General features: G+C 41.2%; 1 protein-coding gene across 4 annotated transcripts in view; it reads left to right on the forward strand.

Annotated features, from left to right (window-relative positions):
- The first annotated feature begins 19,239 nt into the window (after window positions 1–19,239).
- The window catches only part of slc38a3b (solute carrier family 38 member 3b), a 45,375-nt gene continuing 42,911 nt past the window's right edge, over window positions 19,240–21,703 (forward strand). For 2 of the 4 annotated variants that reach the window (XM_037535061.1, XM_017683425.2), the window contains exon 1: window positions 19,240–19,448. The gene's annotated coding sequence lies outside the window, so the exon portion shown is untranslated. The remainder of the gene's footprint in view (window positions 19,449–21,703) is intronic. The other 2 variants (XM_017683426.2, XM_017683424.2) reach the window with 2 other exon arrangements.

The following is a 21,703-nucleotide window of genomic DNA, read 5'->3' on the forward strand; positions in this document are numbered from 1 at the left end:
GTTCCCCATGGGTCTCCTGTTCCTCCTGTTCCTGCTTCTATGTCTCCTGTTTCTGTTCCTTTGTTTTTGCCCTCCTCTGTTCCTGTTGTGGTTTTGTTCCCTGTTGTCATGTCCGTGCCCATTCCCATTCCTGTTGTGGTTCCTATTCCTGTCTCTGCTTCTGTTTCTGTGCCAGTGTCTGTTTGTGACCACCAGGTTCTTCCAGTGATGAGTTCCTTTCACCTTGACCTGCTTTATCTTAGCAAGCAAAACTGAGCAAAAACAGGCACAGAGGGAGAACGTGAAACAGGAACAGACGGAGACATACACCAGACACAGGAACAGACGAAACAGAATGAGGATGAAAAATGGAGGGAGGACAAGGAGGCACAACACAAAACGATGCCGAATGAGGAACAACTGGAGAAACAGGACGAGGAAAACAAGAATGAACAACAGACCATGCAAAAGACGGGAACAGGCACACAGACAGAAATAGGAACAGAAACAAAAGGAGACACAGGAACAGGAACCACAACAGGAATAGGAACACACAGACACAACAGCAGGGAACAGGACAAAACCAGGGACCGGACAGGGCAGAAAAGGAGGAACAGAAGGACAACGGGGAAAAGAGACAGGGAGAATGGGAGGCCCACAGGGAACAGAGACAGGTGAGGGCAGGATGGGCGGGAACAAAGGGGCTGTAAAGTCCACGGGGGCAGGCGGGCCTGCTAACACGTCCACAGGGGCAGGCGGGCCTGCTATGATGTCCACGGGGGAACAGCGGCTCCAACCTGGAGGAACATACAGACACGGGACCCACTCGGCCGTTTCGAGGGATTAGTGTCTCGCAGTGGCGCTTGAGGACGAGCCAAGTACCAACATATGGGTTTTCTGCATGTTCCAACCGTCTAACCACGTCTTGTGCTGCAGGTCACTCCTCCCTGCAGCGGTGCTCAAGACGGGCAGACCCAAGGCGCTTACCTGAGGTCTCGTCGTCCGGACACAAGACGGGAAGGTCCTTTGCCTTCTTGCGAGACTGACAAGATGCTCGTCTTCCATCAGCACCAGGGGATTTGCTGTCTCCGGCTTGGTGGCGTTGGGACATGTTGATCTTGGGCTGCTTAGAAAGAGCCGGAGTTTCATCCCAACAGAACAACCACATGCCAGAGTCTCGCTTACCTGCTGCGTCCTGTGGTGGCCGGTCTTTCTGTAACATGGAGCAAGGAGGCGGACACATACGCTGAGATATGCGAGATTTATTAGGGGCAAATCCAGGGTCATGGTCAATACAGTCCAGGGTCATAGAGCCAACACAGATAGATCATGGGGCAGACATGACATGAACCAGAATAAACACAGCAAAAAGAGAATCAAACAACAAACAGAGACCAAGACATCAAACAAAGACCAGCAAACACAAGAGGCAAACACAGGGCTTAAATGCACAGGGATAACGAGGGTCAGGTGAAAACAATCAGGGGTGGAGTAACCAAAAAAGGGGCAGGACTTAAAGCAAAACAAAACTCACATGGACTAAACCAAAACACAGGAGCACATGGAGTAGTGGCAGGAGCCAACTGTGACAGTTCTCCTGATACTGAGTTCTCACGTTGACCTGTTTTTTCTCCTAATTAAGACCACCATATTCTACTGATACTGAGTTCTCCTCACTTTAACCTGTTTTTTCCCTTAGTTAAGACCGCCGTGTTCTCCTGATACTGAGTTCTCCTGACATTAACCTGCCTTTTCTCTGAATTAAGACCACCATGTTCTCCTGATATTGAGTTCTATTTGACCTGACCTGTTTTTTTGTTTTTCAAAGTTAGACTTCTACGTTCTCTTCACTTTGATCTACTTGTTCTTAACAATAAGACCACTACACTCTCCCAATACTGAGTCCTATCCATTCTTGTTTTAGCTTGATCTGTCCTTCAGTCTTCACCCATTTGAGAGTAAGATTTAGTGCTGAGGTCCATCATTGTTTTTCTGTGAGTGTAATAGAATATTATTCTGAAATGTTCTATAATACACTGATATTCAGCAGCTCTGGCAAAGCTAAAGCAGATTTCAGATGAACACATTTTAAAAACCTGTACACATCATGTTTCATGTCAGTAAGATCGTCTGAAAAGTGCTGTGTAAAATGTAACCTGTATTGTCATCTAAGGCTACTGGTGCAATCAGTAATCCTCCATCATCTAATTATAAGCTATGAAAGGCAGGCTGTAATTTTGCATCAGCTTTCCTGGCAGTAGAAGGTGATGAAAAAGAGATACTGTGTCCACAAGTTCAATGGTGCACACAGCTTAAATAATCACTATAGAAAAGCATCAACCTATAAAACGGGGTGGTCACCATGCCCAATGCCAAGCATCAGCTGGAGGGGTATAAAGTTCCCTGGCACTGGGCTGTGGAGCAGTGGAACTATGTTTGCTGGAGTGATGGAGCTCCATTCCAATACCTTTGGGATGAGCTGGAGGTCCAGCACTGATTGGCCTACACCAGTACCTGACCTCAATAATGCTCAAGACTGAATCGAAACAAATCCTCACAGCAATGTGCCAACATCTAGTGTAAAGCTTTAGCAGAAGAGTAGAGGGTCTTACTGAAGCAATAATCTCCCTATTAATAACTCCAGAAGAAATGCTGGAGGAGCAGGTGGCGCATAATGCACATGGTTTTAATTAGGATGACATGAGGAGATTTAAGGTCATTACTTTGACTTCAAGCCAATTTTAGGCAGTGGAGCAGGCTGGGCCACGTCCTCTTTCATATGTAGGCGGCAAACATATTGATTTGAACTTCTCCAGTTCATATGGTGCACATGGTTGCCCTAAAAATGCCTAACTAGAGAATAAAGGATGTTCAGGACCAACAGCAATCCCAGTTTATGAATGTGACTGATCCACATTTCTTCATATGAAAGAAGAAATGAGGTGGAGATATACAGATAGGCTTTTCATTTTAAAGTCAGCTGCCAGTTTCAGCAGTTTACAGCACTGTGGAAAAGTCAAAGACTGTCCTTTATTTAATTTCCACTCAATTCTGCCATTAGGCACAGGTTCAAGAAAGGAATTCTTACTGACCAGATTATCCACAGATGAACAGTGTAAAAGTAAAGGAAGTGAAAAAAAACAGGACTTTCTTCAGCAAATGATTAAAAGCTACAGAGAAAATGAGACTCCTAACAACCACCTGGAAGACCTGTTAGACACTAACACTACCCCATCAGATAAACAGCTTAAAGCTTTGATCTCTGAGAGAGAGGAGAAGATCAAGCTGCTTCAGATCTGAAAACATCCACAGGTGTTTCGGTCCATCCTTCCACTGTGAGAAGACCACCCAGCACTGTGGATCTGAAAGGATGTGTAGCTGATCAAGAAGAACCTCACTGAGAAAAGGAGACGGACACATCAAACAAAGAAGCTGAACGATAGATTGACCACCCCAGTGTCCAGACCTCAACACCACTGAATGGGTTTGATTACTTGGATAGGAGAAGCAGAAAATCTTAAACCAACTTCTAAGACTGAACTTCAGAGGTGTGAAAAATATCTGAAAGCAATTCTCCTGAAAAACATTTTGATGTTGTATTTAGTTGTTGAGGCTTCTGTGGAATTTTCTGTCAAATGTTTTCGGCTTTTTCTCTGACAGTGCACAGTGAAGTATCATGCTTGACTTTTGCACAGTTGACAAACTCAGTAAGAATCGCAGAGGCTGGCCATCATTCATTCATTAACATTTAGTAAATTATTTCTTTGCATTTATTTACATTTCATCATTGTTCATTCTCCAGAATTTCAAACATGAACTTTGTTACACGTTCTGCCAGCCTGCTCTGTTTGCTCAGTGCATGTGGAAACCTCTCACAGGAGAGAGGAAAACTGGACAGAAGGGAAAAAGAGTTGACTATTTGTAGACAGTAGCCATACTCCTGATTCCATAATGCTTCTCTTTAAGCTCTGATTTGCAGAGTTGGGTAGTAACCAGGTAATATTTACTCAGTTACCTATAAATAAGTAACATTATGAAGAATCTGTTGTAGGGATGTATAATGATATCAGAATTATTTTAAAGATATTTTTTAAATTGTGCATCTGACAGATGTTAACATTTGTCTGATATGTCGAATCGATATTTGATGATATATTTATTGCTCACCAGAAGAGCAGAGCATTTAGGTTATGCTGGGTTACTGTAGTAAAATATCTGCATTTTACTGATTTTACTGCATTTGTAAGACAAAAGAAATCAATGTTATATTTATCCACTAATCGTAGAAGTGATCCCAATTTCAAAATGAGATATTTTGTCATTATTATTAGAAAATCCAAGTGTACTGGCATAAGAACTCCAGTCTGATGCTGCTATCCAACAGCTTTCAGGTACATATCTGTTGATGCTGATGCCAAAATGTGCGCATATAGAATATCTAACTTTAAATAATTTTATGCCTGATGGGTGTAGTTCCTAATTCCCATTTTGGGTTTAGATCAGTTCTGTTTTGTTGGTAACAGCACCTGCACTGCACTGGAGATTTATTATTTCATTATAGACTCGGAGCGCATCAAAAAAGAGAAGAGTAGAGCCTGCACTCTTAAAGAGGGTTCTTCAAGGGTTCTTTAGTAAAGAAATTAGTTCTATATAGAATCATGAATGCTCAAAGAACCCTTTGCATGATTAAAGTTTTAGGAGGTGAGATCTTTTTAAAGACATTTTAATAATAATCATGTTGTAGTCAATGTAATGAATTTAAGATAACTTTATAGATATGCTGATATTTCTCTTTGTAAAAAAATTATAAGATATATTATTAGAATTGTTAAACTTTTTTTTTTACTTGTTTTAAAAGGTCCATATTAAAGGGGGCAGTCATGGGCTGGAGGTTAGGGAACCAGCTCTGCGACCAGAAGGTTGTGATTTCGATCTCCAGAGCCAACAGTATATTACTGATTTATTCTTGAACAAGACATTTAACCCCCAGGTGCAAGCAAGCAAAGTTTATTTATATAGTGTTGTCACAAAGCAGCTTTACAGAACAATAAGTATTACAGAAAGAAAAAGAAAAAGAAAAATCCGGGTCCAAAGCCTCCATGAGTAAGCCAGTGGTGACAGTGGCAAGGAAAAACTCCCTAAAAGAGGAAGAAACCTTGAGAGAAACTAAGACTCAGAAGGGGAACCCATCCTCCTCTGGTCGACACCGGACAGCAAACATTGTTAGTATAAAGTATTATAGTACAAAGAGGGAAAAACAGGTGTGCAGCGGTTAATTTGATTAGCTTATGCTTATCAGCGACAGCATCTGAGGGTGTGGACTGCACAGCCCTGTACAGCAAGCTCAGTGGTGGTCAAACTGGTCCAGAAGGCTGGCGAGCAGTGGCACCCGATCAAGGCTGAAGAGGCAGCAACATCAAACACTCAGGATGGGCAGCTGATCGACTCAGCAGAGGAAGGAAAGAAAAACACAGAGTCAGATCTGTAAAGAGTGGCTGACCACAGATTACAGTATAACAGAGCAGCAGAGACTCCAACAGGTCTAGATCTGACAGGGAAGACTAATCACCAAAGGCTCCACTATACAAGCAAGTTTTTAGCCTAGACTTAAAGGCTGAGGCTGAGTCTGAGTCCCGAACATTAACAGGAAGATTATTCCAGAGCTGGGGGGCTTTCTTTGAGAAGCTCTCCCCCCTGATGGAGCTTTATTAGTTCTAGGTACCAGTAGTGAGCAGCAGCTTGTGATCTAAGTAGGCGTGATGGTCCATAGTGGGAGAGAAGGTCACTCAGGTACTGAGGGGCGAGTCTGTTTAGAGCTTTATAGGTCAGTAATAGGATTTTATAATCAATGAGAAATTTAACTGGTAACCAGTGCAGGGCTGATAAAACTGGGCTGATATGGTCGAACTTTCTGGTTCTTGTGAGACTCTGGCTGCAGCGTTCTGGACCAGCTGAAGCTTGTTGAGGCTTTTGCTGGGTCGTCCAGACAGCAGGACATTACAGTGATGCAGCCTTGAAGTAATAAAAGCATGAACTAGTTTTTCTGCGTCCTGTAGAGATCATGCATTTCTTCATTTAGTGATATTGCGGAGATGCAGGACGGCTGTTCTAGTGATATTAGTTATATGTGTGTCGAAGGACAGATCAGCGTCCATCACGACACCAAGACTTTTAACAGATGAGCTTGATGCAACTGAGAAATTGTTAAGTTTAAGTGTTGAGTCAGACAGTTTGTTTCTAGCTGCTTTTGGACCAAGAAGCAGGACCTCTGTTTTATCCAAGTGAAGTAAGAGAAAGTTACTCGACATCCAGTCTTTTATGTCTTTTATTAAATCCTGCTAAGTTTAATTTCATCATCCGGTTTGCTTGATATATATACCTGAGGGTCATCGGCATAGCAGGGGGAATTTATACTGTGTTTACTGATAATGGTGCCTAATTGTAGCATATATATTGTAAATAATATAGGTCCTAAAACAGAGCCTTGTGGAACACCATACTTTACTTTTGCAAGGACAGATGATTCACCCTTTACATTAACAAACTGATAGCGATCAGTGAGGTAGGGCCTAAATCATGAAAGAGCTGTTCCTGTTACCCCTACAAGGTTTTCCAGTCTATCTAGTAAGATAGAGTGGTCTATTGTGTCAAATGCTGCACTAAGATCAAGGAGGACTAGCAGAGACACATTTCCTTTGTCAGAGAATAATAAAAGATCATTTACAATTTTTACTAGTGCCGTTTCTGTACTGTGATGTGGCCTAAAACCAGACTGATTTTGTCATGTATATGATTCCTATGCAAATCAGAGCTTAATTGTTTTGCTACCGCTTTTTCCAAGATCTTAGATATAAAGGGGAGGTTCGAGATAGGTCTATAATGTGATAGTTCACAGGGATCAAGGTCAGCTTTCTTAATCAGCGGTCTAATTACTGCTCGTTTAAGAGATTTTGGGATGTATCCGAGACTAAGAGAGGAGTTTATTATTGCCAGAATAGGCTTGGTTATTTCTGGTAAGATTTCCTTGAGTAAACCTGTAGGAATCAGATCTAAAATACAGGTAGATGATTTTGCAGAAGAAACAATTTAACTAGTTCATTTTCTTGAAGTACGGTAAACGATTCCAGCCTCTGCAGTGACTGTAATATTCTTAGGCTCTAGACTGGCATTATAAGCCAGCAGGTTTGTGGAGTTTAACTGTGTTTCTGAATTTTCTGCCTAATTTTTTCAATTTTATCACTAAAGAAATTGATAAAATCATTGCAGCTATAGGCTGATGGCATCTGGGGTTCAGTGACTGTTTTGTTCTCTGTTAGTTTAGAAATTGTGCTAAATAGCCGTCTGGGACTGTTCTTATTGTTGTCTATGAGAGAGGAGAGACAGGCTGAGCCGCAGTCAGAGCTCTTCTATAGTCTATAAGGTTCTCCTTCCAGGCGGACTAGAACACTTCTAGTTTAGTCAGACGCCAGTCGCTCTAGTTGTCTGGCCGTCTGTTTTAAAGCTCGAGTGTGATCGTTACACCAAGGGGCGAGTTTTTCTGCCATACTGTTTTACTTTTTGCTGCAGATAGGGCTGGCCACCACTCCGGGCAGGTGTGCTCACTGCCCCCTTGTGTGCGTGTGTGTGTGTGTGTGTGTGTGTGTGTGTGTGTGTGTGTGCTCACTAGTGTGTATGTGGTGTTTCACTTCATGGATGGGTTAAATGTAGAGGGGAAATATCTCCGTTGTGGTCACTTACCCTACGTTTCATGCCTGTGCTCCACTGTGTGGGTTTATGTACCACAAACATTCATAATTAATTTGCACAGGACCATTTTCTAACCTCTGTTTATCCCTTAAACAACCTGTTTTTCTCATTGTGCTTTTTAGACTGATACATGTAAATGACCTCTATTTTAATTGGCTGCATGCAGTAGGCAGTCTGGGCTGAAACACCCCTTATACCCTCACTATGTAATGACAATTACAAATCCAACTCTTATTTTGAAAAAGTACAGGGAACTCAATCGTTTTTCCAGTGAAATTATTCCCCTTTACCTAAAACAAATATTTAAAATATTTAGAAAAAGTTAAACAATCTTGTAATAATCTTCCAGCAACCTCATTATGAGAAATGTTAGATATATTGCCTAAACTTAAGATCAATTTTCTTTCCAAGATTTCAATTTTCTGCTGTGTAAATGTGAAAAAGCCAATATAACCTGGTGACATGATAATTCTGGATGTTTATCTATCAGAAAGTGTCAGCATATGCCCACATGCAAATAAGGAATTCCTTCTCGAAGCATCAGACTTCAGACAATGGTTATTTGGAAAGTAATTAATTTAAAATATGTTATTAATATGTAATTACACCTAAATAACATAACAAAATGGCAGTGTTAACTCTGGATTTCTAGGGGTTGACCAAACACAGTTCAAACGGTGCACCGAGGGTCTGATGAATATTGATGAGACAGGGTCAGTCACAGGTGGTGTGTGGCAGCAGGCAGTGACGTGCAGAATGTTTTTGAGGTGTGCTGTGGAGGCAGGAGCTGCGCTGTGATTATGCGACCTCTGCCCCAACGCTGCTTTGATTAAAGATGAACACTGATTCGTCAGACTGAAATTAGAGGTTACCATGGGGACACAGCTGGAAATAAACCGACTGGCACCACAAACGCAACAGCTTGGCAATAATCTAACTCGTACAAAGTTCCTTGGTATGCAAACTCAAAACCTTCCCATTGACGACACGATGATGGTGATGATGATGTTCTATCTATCTATCTATCTATCTATCTATCTATCTATCTATCTATCTATCTATCTATCTATCTATCTAACCATCTATCTATTCATCCATCTATGTATCTATCTATCCATCTATCCATCTATCTATCTATCTATCTATCTATCTATCTATCTATCTATCTATCTATCTATCTATTCATCCATTGCTGTTGTTGGAAGAAAACCTTGTATCTCCAAAATGGTAACTTTACAGGAGAAGGAAAAACCTACTTTATTTTTAATGTAAGTCAATGGTACCAGACTTTTTTTCTATAGTAATTTCCTTTGGTGCATTCATCATAAAGGGGAAAAGGCATTTTCAAATTGTCAAAAACTCAAAAATGAACAAAATGCACATACAAAGATATATATATATATATATATATATATATATATAGACACATAGATTGCTAAATATATAACATATAGTGAGAACGAGACAGAGAGAGAGAGAGACGATTTAATCTGCAGTACATTGGCTGGTTTATATAAATCAGCCATTTTGAACAGTCTGGTATGTTCTCTTGGCTCTACAAACAGAGCAGTGCAGGTCATGGGAAAACAGATGAGGTGCCCTTGCAAAATTCATTTTGCAATCCAGGTGGGCGGCAGGGCCTGTGCTGCCAGATCCTCATGGAGGCTTGCACAATGCATATCAACAAGGGACACCAGGAACATCAGACTTGTGATTACATTGCACTGGATCAATGTCTGGCAGTAATGAGGTCATTTGATTATATTGTTTTGCATCATGTTCTTTTTCAGGCTTAAAAGCCCCTTATATGTTGTAAACCCCTTCTGGCCTTCTGAGTGGCTAATTATTCTTCTTTGCTTGCACTGTCTTGTATTTTTAGTTGTTTATGCCCCTTCAAGGACTTTTTAGGTCTTTCTTAAGCCCCATTACTGACATGTCACTTTGTAGTGATAATCAACAGTCTTCGGAAGTTGTGGGCATTGTGTCGTACTCATATTAGGAAATCTGGGTCTAAGCTGTTTTTTATTCCTATAATAACAATGCCTCTAATATGTTCCTGTGTGCTTTTTTCCTGGCGTGTCACTGGATCCTATAAATTACGTTATTTAGCAGTTAAAATACAGATAATGCTACATGCATAAGCACCTAACTACTGTTAAACTTCAATGCTGTTATATATTAACACCAGCTCCTCAAACTGCAGCCTGAAACTGCCAAAGCAGCTCAACTACCACATTTAACAAAGCTTACTACAGAGCCCTGCTGGTGGCATCCTGTATAAATGAAAAAACATGAGTGGCCGTATTAATGCATTGGAACAAGATCCTGTGGGGCCATTAATTAGTAAGATGTGGGAATAAGATCATTAAGTTGTGGCCACAACTTAGTGAGGTTTGGGAATGAGATCATGCCTTATTAAGCTGAGGTCAAGGCTTAATCAACTCATTTCCACAGCTTTCTAAGTCGCGGCCACGCATTAGGATCTTGTCCCCGCGCCTTACTAAGCCATGGCCACAACTTAATTATCTTGTTCCCACTCCTTACTGAGTCATGGCCACACATTATTTTTATTTCTATGGGATGTCACTAGCAGGGCTCCATAGCTTACTGGTTTGTGTGGGGTATTTGGTATTTTGGTGAGGCTGCCAGTCTCATGATGTCAATTCAGTGCACAGCATTGTTAGCCTGCATTTAGCTGTTTGCTGTGATTGTATTTTGGCTCCTTATTGAAATCGTTATTTAGAGTATCCAGCAGAGTTTAGAGGAAATGTACAGCATTGGATTATGGCTTTGGAATGTGTGACATCATCAATTCATCAATCAGTTCCTATTATGGGCATGGCAGAAATTACAGAATAACAACACAACTTCAGGGGTCTAACTAAATAACTGTAGTGTGAAGGCCTCACCATGGAACACTGAACGAGGAGCTTTACAAGTCCCAGCATTTGTAGATCTTGTAGATTATAGGGGAGTTGCATCAATTTCAAAATATCTGTATACTACCTTCATAAGATTTAAACAAAGTCCTTCTGAATGGTTTGATGTGACATGGTTCACTGTAGGGAAAATTACAGGCTCTTTATGAATTTCTTTACAGTGGCGGTGACAGGAATCATGTCTACAATACAAATGTAGATATTTAATTTATTATCCAACACCATCAGTGAACCTACAGAAGTCTTCTGAGTTTTATATGTAATGTTTATGTTAAATCTGTGATCATTTTAAAAAGTCTTCAACTCTTTGGATGTCTGGTTCCTCTCACCACTGTGAACAATTTTGACTTGGTATGTTTCTTCAGAACAGAGGATTTTACACCAAAGCACTGGATTTCTTTACATGTAAATGATTAAAATTCTGAAAAATTGGTGGAATTCCCCTGTAATGTGACAACTGTGGCTGTCAATCAAAATGCTGATCTGTTAATAGCCCTCAAAGATGTTCTTTTTTCATATATTTACAGTCTTATCTAACTGATGTGCACTGGTTTACCCTGACAGATGTATTTCAACTGTAGCCATATGATTCCAGTCTCCATCTGTCCCTTGATGGTAGCTGACAATGAGGAAGAATGACTTACCCGGTCTGAACTGAATTTAAGTGCCTCGGGTTTTGCCATTTATTGGTTACAGTCAATGAGTTTTTTCATTAGACCAGCGTAAATGGGCATCACTCATCTGATAAATGGTTTCTTCTCAGCTTCCATTGCCTTAAATGAGGGTATGGCCTCCACAGCTGCCTGACTTTTCATTTCAACTGCCTATATAATGCAGAATGCAGCCATGAAGGATGGGATTAGCGCAGGTGTCTGTAATGAAGCAGTTTTTCATTGCCAGCGTCAGTGTTATTGGACTGCCATAAAAAATACACTCCACTATCTGTCCATCTCCATGGTAACCGGTCTGTTGGAGATGGCAGATGTCATGTTGCATAAAACACCATGTTTGGTGTTTTTTTTTTTTTTTTTTTCAGCAGGTTTAGTGTTGTGTAGACTCTGTGTTGAGTTGTAGGTATTTTTCTACTTGTTGTATTTGTTTAGGTCTCAATGCACAGATAACTTCAGGTAGCAATTTAGAGCAAAGCTCTTTAAAATTATGTCAACCTTTATTAACATGGGATATTCTGAAGTAATGACAAGCACTTTTGTAAGTCGCTCTGGATAAGAGCGTCTGCTAAATGCCATAAATGTAAATGTAAATGTGATCACAGTGATACTCTTTGTCAAGCCATTTGGTTTCTACAAGGACATTTAGATGGATTGTGTTTCGAGATCAGTTTAGTTCAGAGGGAGAAGACATAGCACTGGCTTTAAAGTCTCATATTCTGCCTTCCTCTCTATAGTTAGTCTGTAGTTGCTTTAGTACCTTTCATCTTCTCTCCTTGACTGACTGTAACTGTAAGTGAAGTGGAGCTAGTTGGAAACAAGTTGTGAAATACTGGGGATCCTGGGGGGTCTGGGCCCCCCTAATTTTACCCCCTTAATGTCTCAAAATCAAAATTCTGGGGAATCTCTGAAAATGCTGCCATCATTTAGCTGCTTCTCTCACAATCAGCGAGCTTTTATCTTTGGTATTCTGAACTAACTAGTCTGCCTCAGGGTGGCACTGTAGCAAATAAGTTCACTCAGTTGGTCCTTCATAGCCTAGCAACTGTAGCTATGCCCTCTGATTCCTCTGAAAAACTTTACATTACGCCATAACATATTTGTGAACCTGAAAATTGGCAGTTTTGCCAAGAAATTGCTGGAAAGAATGAGCAAAACTAGCCTCAACGCTGCTATGGCAAGTGTGCAGCTGGATTAGTGAGCCAATATGGGACCCCACAAACACCAGGGGGAACAGTTTGCTGGTTCACTGGAAACACAAAAATAGATATTGCTAATGGCCACCCAGCTAATCATGCTTCTGTTGATAATGCCTGTGCTCAAAATAGCATACTTTGCACTGTATACTGTACCAATATATACTGACAAGCCAAAACATTATGACCACTCACAGATGAAGCAAAATTCCCCAGATGTCAATCCGATCGACTATGCTTGGGATGTGCTGGAACAGCAAGCCTAATCTGCAGCAGTTCCACTTTGCAACTTGCAGGACTTAAAGGATCTACTGCCAATGTCTTGGTGCGAGATAACAACAAGGTTTTGTAAAGTCCAGGCCTCGGCAGTGAAGGTGTTTGGCAGGCACAGGGAGGACCAGTACATCAGGCAAGTGGTCATAATGTTTCAGCTCATCAAAATACTGTATAATGCATGTTATATTTCAACACAGAATACATGATACAACAATTACCATTGCACTGTACTGCAGGGTCACATGGTAGTTACGTCCATGGTTATGTCAGAGTTGAGTTATGGGGAGCCTGTCCACTTCTTATTGCTCCCATTGTACCAAAAACATAATGACAAAACTAGAGGACACCTACAAACAAGTGAAATAAAACACAGAAATTTTCTTACATTTTGAAAAGTATACATTACAAAAAGTAAACGGATGGTCTACATAAAAACCAATGAGCATAATATCTTCCCATAGCAAACAGGTTTTGGGGTGCTGGATCAAAGTCAGTTTATGAGAAGCCTGGCCACTTCCTATTTCCACCGTTACATCGAAAATAGGACTGCTAAACAGCAGAGGGCGCCAGCGAGTCCTCAATGAATGGGGTTGAATGGAGCTAAACAGCTAGAAACGAAATAGTTGAAATAGTTTCTTATTACTTGCCCAGAACTTTCTTTTCATTTTAGAAATTAGGAGGATGCATTTCACAAAAAAAGCAGAGAAAACCCACCTGCATGTTTCTTTATTTTCTACAGCAAACAGGTATTGGGCAGCAGGACACTAACATTACTGCTGCTGAGTGCTGATTGGCTGGCGACTGGACTCACTGGCTATTCCTGCTCACTGACATCAGGTTCGTAAATGAGGCACCATTTTAAACTCCTATAACTTAGGTTTAAAAGCTCTTATGATATAATAGCAGTGTTACCATATTTTATGCTGTTTTTTTAGGTTGTGAATGTATTCTTTTATCTTTAAAATGTTTGGGCATTTATAAACTGTGATATTACAAAAATGCTCCACGTTAACCCATTCATTTTGGACACGCTTGAGAGCGCCCTCTAGTGTTTCAGAAACTCAGAAAACATTACAGGATGGTAATTCTCCTCTCTATAAGTTCTCTGGTAGACATCCAGTGCTGACTGGCATTACTGCTTCTGAAAGCTAAGTGTTTGGTAAACTGATCATTTCATTGGCTTGTTTCCATGACATACAAAGGTTTGTTGAATTTAGATGCAGAATATTTTGTTCATCCATTGATGAGAAATATTAGATATTGACTGTATTTAAGATCATTTTACTTGAAAAGATATTTTTTGTAGTGTAATAATTAAAATCTGCTTTAAACTGAATCACTAATTATTATAATTGCGTGCCAGCATAAGGTCTCATGACATTACAGATTACTTGTAAGACTCATTCTTTTCCCATAGGGTTAGATAACTTCCTGGCACTTTGGCCTGAGTAACCACGGCTGAGGTCAATGCAGGCAGGGGCAGATCCATTGATGCACCAGGGCTAAATCCAAACTATTCAATTAAAGCAATTACTGCAGCGAGCAGAGCACTGAGCTGGATGAGAATGTACCGCTTACTGTGACTGTCACACTCATACACAAACAGAGCTCTGTCCAGTTGCTGTAATTCTCCCTAATGGAAAAGTAATTGCTCATGCTCTCAGCAGTGCTGTGAGACGAAAGCAAGGAACTGCAGCTTCGCTCAGAATCTAATGGGGATCTAATGAGCTGGCATGGCAACCAGTTACAGCAGTGGAGTGTGTGTATGTGAGTAGGGGCTTGAGGATTTAAGGACCAATGACAATCAACTAGACCAGGGGAAGTTTGGGAGCCACAACATTTTATGTCCATAAAAATGGCTGATGTACTAGCATATGCTAACAAATTTAACATAAATGAAAAGGCAGACTTACTTTGCTCTGTTTTAAGCTTTAGCTCAGCTATAGCTGCTTTTCAAACGTTCCCAACTGGAAGCTTTTCCAAAAGTGGAATAGTTTCTTGTAAATCTTGTAAAATAATGCCTCTTACCATTTGGTTTTTTTACGAGGCTGAAGTTGCTTCTCAATCTCTTCATTTGAATTTGTCTGTTCCACCTTAAATGGTACTTATTGCACCATTTAAGGTGGAACAGGAATTTCAAATAAGAAGCTGGTGAACAGGAAACCGACATCAGCTTTGTGACTTTTTACTGTTTGACAGTTTCTCATTGCAGATTAAACATATCAGGAACCAAGCTGGAGTGATTATAAATGCAAATAAATCAATTTGTCTCCAGATTATCAATGTTCATCTTAAATCTCTCTTTGCCTTTTCATTATCTACTAGCTAGGAGGGATTGTTGTCTGTATTGCTATGGTGACCCGCAGTCTACGCACCAAACTTCAGGTTTAAAGGGTGAATTAGTATTTATACATCAACTCCAGAGTTTAAGACCATTTATTGTTAAACTGTGTTGAATGATCAGCAGAGTTTATTTTACTGTAAAGGAGGATTATTTTATTTTTACCTACAAATCTAATTCTGCTGAGGCGCCACAACAGCGCAGTAAAGGAGCAGCATGTTGCCAACCCCTGAATTAGGCAAAGCTTTTTGTCTCGGTGCCAAAGCATGATGCTTGAGGTGGGCCAAGGGCCAAAATTAGAAAAAAAAAACAAAAAACAAATAAAGGTACACAAGCATATTAAGTTTTTAAAAATGTACTTTATAATATTATACTAAAGAAATCCAAATAAGTATTGGATAGGATAAGCAATGTAGGATAAAAACGGGTTCTTCTATTGGGTGAGGGGGTGGGGTAAGGCTTACTGTCAGACCAGCCCTGAGCTACACATTGGTATCACTAATAAAAACAAGACTGAATGCACCTCACATTTGCTTGTAAATGCTTTTTATACAGGTTAGTGTCTATGGCTGCCTCACTGCTAAAATCAGGCAGCATTCCTTAGCGCAAATAGAATGAAGACAGCTGCAGTGAGGAGAGCATATCATGGGAAAACCACGCCACCACATACACACACACATACACACACAACACTAATGCACACTTGTCCTCGACCTATATATACACTATCTGTCCTAAAGTATCCCGACAGAGAATTTAGTTGCTTTAAGGTGCATGAGTTACTGACAGTCATTCAGATGGCATACACCAGCTTGCATAGTCTCTGTGGAAAACCAAACATCCACCTTTGGGATGAGTTGGAGTGGCGTCCTGATCTTACTAAAGCTCTTATGGCTGAATGCAGTCAAATATTCACAGAAATGTTCTAGCATGTAGTGTAAAGCCTTCCCAAAAGAGGCTGTCACTGCAGCAAAGGGGGGCAAACTCACTATTAACACCCGTCATTTCAAAAGAAACACTGGGGGAGCAGGTGTCTACAAACTTTTGGACATACATTGTAGAACCGCAGAAGCAGAGTCACATGGAGAGCTTTGAGTCCTAGATATATTACTTTAATAAGATGCCTCCTGGAGAAGAGTAATAGTGGTGGGGAATTTGTCAATTTGTAAAACACATCATGGCACTGTCTTTACCCCTTACCCTTTTGTCCCATGACTTTTCAAAATTTCTGCATAAATTAACTGGTGAGGTGTAAACAAAGTGGTGGGGTGGGGGGGGACCTAGGAACCTGGAGGAAACCCACGCAGACACAGGGAGAACATGCAAACTCCACACAGAGAGGACCCCGGTCACCCGGCCGGAGAAATGAACCCAGGCTCTTCTTGCTGTGAGGCGACAGCGCTCTATCTTAACCACTTCATGTATTTTATGTGAAGGAGCTTTTAGACACTTTTATATCTTCTTCTGTTCTCTCTTCCTAGTAGACACTTATGGTTTTCACTGACTGCTTAAAATTCAGTTTCATGTTCCTTGCTGGGAGCAGGGATGTAGTGGAGATTAAACGCATGTACATAACGTAGTTATAACTAAAGTTTGGGGGGAGGAACATGCTTGAAACCCCTCCTTTTTCCAATCCAACTCCCTATAAATTCACATCCTCACCTTCCATTGCCGTAACGAAGAGATCGCAGTCCCCACCGCCACCCCATCTTCTCTCTGTTCCTCAGTGCTACATCAGTCCCACTCCAGCTATGAGGGAGTCCAGCCTTCTAGCTACAGGCAGAAGTTGCCTAGAACTCCAGCCCAAGTTCTCAGAGCCCCCCACCCCCCAATTCAGTGCTCCCACCATCATGTTGAAGGCATGGACTGAACTCACAGACATTTTTTATAAGTTGAAATGTCTATTTTTAATGATTTACCTACCTTTTTGACATTTGTTCACCTTTTTTAACGACTCAGTGAGAAGCACAAACAGTACAAGCTAGCAAACACGAGTACACTCTTTAAAAAGATGGTTCTTCAAGGGTTCTTTAGTAAAGAAAATGGTTCTATATAGAACCATGAACACTTAAAGAACTCTCGGCATGATTAACAGCTTCTCAGTATCATGAAATCGTTCCTCAGATTGGTGGAGAACTGTAATGCTGTAATATTTTCATTTTGAAAATAGTTCTATATAGCAATAGGTGACACATCTTACCTCAGCCTACTTCATGTAATGTGGCTGACAGAGCAGCACTGCTAAAGACACACAGCGTGCAGTGCAGAGTGTACTGGGCAAATGATTCATGTGGTCATAACTCTGCGTAGATTAATAAAATGACGTTATTGTCCAGTTAGCCATGTTTTTAACTGTTGTTTTAACTCAGGGAAAGCAAAAGCAATTTAAAATCATCACACAGTCCATGTCATGTGATCCACACAGAGCATGACAACACAAAAAGTACGGTACTATATCCATGTAGATGTTAACTGTGATCCTAATGCGTAAAACCAATGCTTTCCTCAATAAGCAGAATGAACAAGACCAGTGTTAACAGGTTTTCAGCTGTTTCAGTGTCTGATAAACTGTGATTGGAAAATAACCTCCACTGAATTTACTGCTGTTCCTAAATCACTGTCTTCCAAATCTGGCACCAAGCATGAACTTTAGTCAGTGATAGAATTTCATTTTATGGGTTCACGTGTTTTTAACACAGGAGAAAAAGGTACATGTTACCTTTATGCTTCGCCGGTCTGTGGCGACACAGTGGGTGCTGCTGTCGCTTCCCAGCAAGAAGGGCCTGGGTTCGGTTCCCTGGTTGGGCGACCAGGAACGTTTCTGTGTGGAGTTTGTATGTTCTCCCCATGTCTATGTGGGTTTCCTCCCACAGCACAAAGATGTGCGGTCAGGCTAACTGGACATGCTAAACTGCCCCTAGGTGTGGGTGTGAATGTATACGTCTTTTTTTTCCATTCACAGAAGCACCCTCTTCATGCATGACTTTGCAGAGTAATGTAGTGACATTAATATATCACTGCTATCAGATCAAAACCTTCTATCTCCAAAACAGTTACTTTACAGGAGAAGGAAAAAACTTCAAAAGTTCTTTTTGGGCTGTTTCTTTTGGTCCGCTCATCATGAAATTTTCATGTGATGTAAAGGGCAACAGGTATTTTCAAATAATATCAAAAACTGAAAAATCCCTGTTGATACATCCAAAAAAGAAAAAGATAAAATTATTAGTCACTTTAATTGGTGATCATTGGGTCCCAGTACTGTCATGTTCGTGAGAACAACCCAAAGAGGATATAAAGGAGGTTGTGCCAGTCCCTCACAGGGACTCTCAAATCCACCTTACAGTGTTAACTGAGTGAAATAAAGACACAAGAAGTACAAGAAGCTACCAAAGAACTTCATGAGAAAGAGTACCAAAAACGTACTGAGCAACTTAGAAAACTGCAATGGAACTTTTAGAGCATCCGGCATCTTCTGCCTGATGTTTGTTATGCCCTCTTCAATCTAAAATAAGACCAGCTGACATGTGAGGGGCGTGAGCAACAGCAAATCAAGTGCTAAACAAAGTGGAATTAAACAGGAAAAAAGGATCTGGAATTTAAACTGTAAAGTGCTCATCAGTCATTATCCTACATCCTGTCCACATATCTACAGTTGTGTGGGTCCATTGGAAACATTTTCCAACTTCTCTTCATCCCTTAGAATTAAACAGGGCTGTTTTTGTTACTGAGCCTTTAAGACTGACATGTAAATGACCTCTGCTCTGATTGGTTGTCCTGTGTGCCAAAAAGCAGTCTATGCTGAAATACTTCACATATCTTCAGAGTGAAAGGGGCAGGACTAACCTACTCGAGGCTGACTAGGCGGACTTATGTGGATGTAATGGTTGTGACGAAACAAGGCTGCTTTCTTTCATGCAAGTGAGGGAAATTCAGTTTCCCAGGATATGGGCCCTTTAACACAGCCACACGGTGCTGAATGAAGTTTTGCATGATATTTAAGGGGGTGGTCATAGGGGTGGAGTCCCCCAACCACGACACGTCCTATCCCACCCCACCCCCCACCTCGCTGGAGTGTGGTAGGTCCACCCCTGCTGCTACAGGGCGATTCTCAAAGCTGCTCACTTCACCCACAACATTAGAGCCACTGGGAAAGCGGGGGAGAGCAACACTAACCTAAAGCAGAGGCGAGGAAGACCACAGAGAGGAGGAAGAAGCGCTGTGGAAACGCCAAGTGACCCGGTTCTGCCACAGCAGAGGAAATAAGCAGGAGACTGAGGTGCATCTCTTATCTTTCTGCCGACTGGTGAGCTTTTTTCTTTAGGTTTTATATAATTCATTCTGCATCACTAGAAACGTGGCTTTTATGCTGTTCCATGTATGTGTGATAGTCATCTCGAGAAATGACACTCGTTTGTGCTGCATCAGGCGTGGAAACTCAATTTACTGTCTCTGTTTGCGTGGACACACGGTGTTTTTCCCGAGATATTCTGCTTTTTTCTAATGCTTGTTCTTTTAGACGGTTTACCTTCTTATTCGCCAGCTTTCTTGTTCGAATTTTCCGTTCCACCTTAAATGGTGCAGCAGTACCATTCTGGCGCTTCAGGCTGAGGCAGCAGAATGTAACTGCTGCACCATTTAAGGTGGAACGGAAAGTTCGAACAAGAAAGCTGATTCAGCTTTGTTTGAACGCTTTCTGGGCTGGAAACTACAGCGATTCGAGTAGTAAAATACTCTGAAGTCCCCATTTGGAGTCCTTTTTGGTCAATTCTCTGCCCTAAACCGAATCATTTGGACCATCTTCCTTTGTGTCTTTGTCTATAACTGCCCTAATCATATGGATTTATGTCCTTAACCTTAACCTTTGACAAAACGACATACCCTTAACTTACTCAGGACGAGCAATTTTACACATAAACTTCACCTCAGAAAAAGCGCTATAAGCTTTTCCTCGGTGTCCTGCAGCACGTGTGGGGGGGGGGGGGGGCGGGGGTATGGTCACTCCATCTGCAGGACGGGTGCGCGCACGTCAAAGCGCGCTCTCAAACCCGACTGAAAGCGTAGCTCCGATACATTTAACCCCAGAGAGACCAGGCAGCTGTGCTGGGAGGGCGATCAGCGACCATGTGCTCTATTCTGATGCTAAATGAGAGAGTCTATCGCCTCGGTGAGCAGAAGCGTAAAGGGGTTTTGTTCTGGATGAGGGTTGAGGGGTTAACCCTCTATATCAATGGAAGGAACTATTTCCAAGCGGTAACTTACTGAACTCGCTCAGTACTTATTCTGCGCACCACACTTCACAAGTGCTTTCTCAACTGTCTGTGATTTTTGTAGTTGTTAATGATCATAAAATAGTGGAAAATATGAACAAATAAGTGCCATGTGGGACTATTTTGCCTTGCGACGCTTTGCATGTATCCCTCCGCCACGAACGGACTGAAATACATTGATTAACAAGACGTTTTAGACCAAATCCTCATCACAGAACTAATGTCTTAGGCCACAGGTGGCTTAATGTATTCATAGCCATTTTGTGCAGTTTTGCACAGGGAACTTTAAGAGGCGTGAAACTCTTCACACGACTGGTTGTGAACAATTCTAACCAAGTCATTTTCCCTAGAATTAAAGACCACTGTGAGGGTTTTTATAGCTTAACCATTTAATTATGTAGAAATTTGGAAAGAATTGCCGGTAAAGAGCAATTCCACCAACTTTTAAACGTGTCTGTATAATTAAACCGGCAAGGTTTAAAGTCACTCCGAGTGGTCTGATTTGAAATGTGTGATTAGAAATGAGAAATTTTCCAGGGTTAGCATGGTTTCAGATACTCTGCCTAGTGCCCCAGATAGTGTTACAAAGGTTTTGAGACAAACTTCTGTCCTAAAGTCTAATTTTTAGCACAAAATCATTGTTTGCCAAATGCTGCCCAAAGAAAATGTATTTCTTCATGTTTAAAACTGCTTTACCATTTGTAACGCAACAGAAAACTCTAGACTGCACTCTAAACTGTCAGAGTTTCTCTACAAAAGGACTATTTTACATCAAAGCACACCAAATGACTTTGTTTTCAACGACTGAGCTGTGCAGAAATTTAGAAAAATGAGTATTCAGGGTGCTAGACTTGCACCCTGTGGTAAGGTTACAGCAGATGGTCAGAGCACATCATCTGAGAGGGTCTTCGTCAGCAGTGACTCTGTGGTAGGCCCCTGGGGTCAGGGGTCAGGGAGAGAGTGCGAAACCGCTGTTTAGATATTAAACATATTTGTGGATGCGTTTTAATTGAAATGGTTTATAGTGACCACAAGCATTTGGATCTTAGTCCTCTTCAGAAAACCTGAGACATTATAGGGACACTTCTACTGTTAATATTCAGGCTTTATGTCAGTCACATACACAGCCTTGGAACAGTATTTATGATGAAGCACATGTTCATTCTTCCTGTGAAAGTCCTGTTAAACAAGACATGATGTCCTCAGCATGAATGGCTCCTGGTTTTTCTCTCAAAGCTTTGCCAGTGGTGCTTTGGGCAGTAATGGCCAGGCACACAATCAGTGTAGATTT

The sequence above is a fragment of the Pygocentrus nattereri genome, chromosome 26 (assembly GCF_015220715.1).
Source record: "Pygocentrus nattereri isolate fPygNat1 chromosome 26, fPygNat1.pri, whole genome shotgun sequence".
NCBI classification, from domain to species: domain Eukaryota; kingdom Metazoa; phylum Chordata; class Actinopteri; order Characiformes; family Serrasalmidae; genus Pygocentrus; species Pygocentrus nattereri.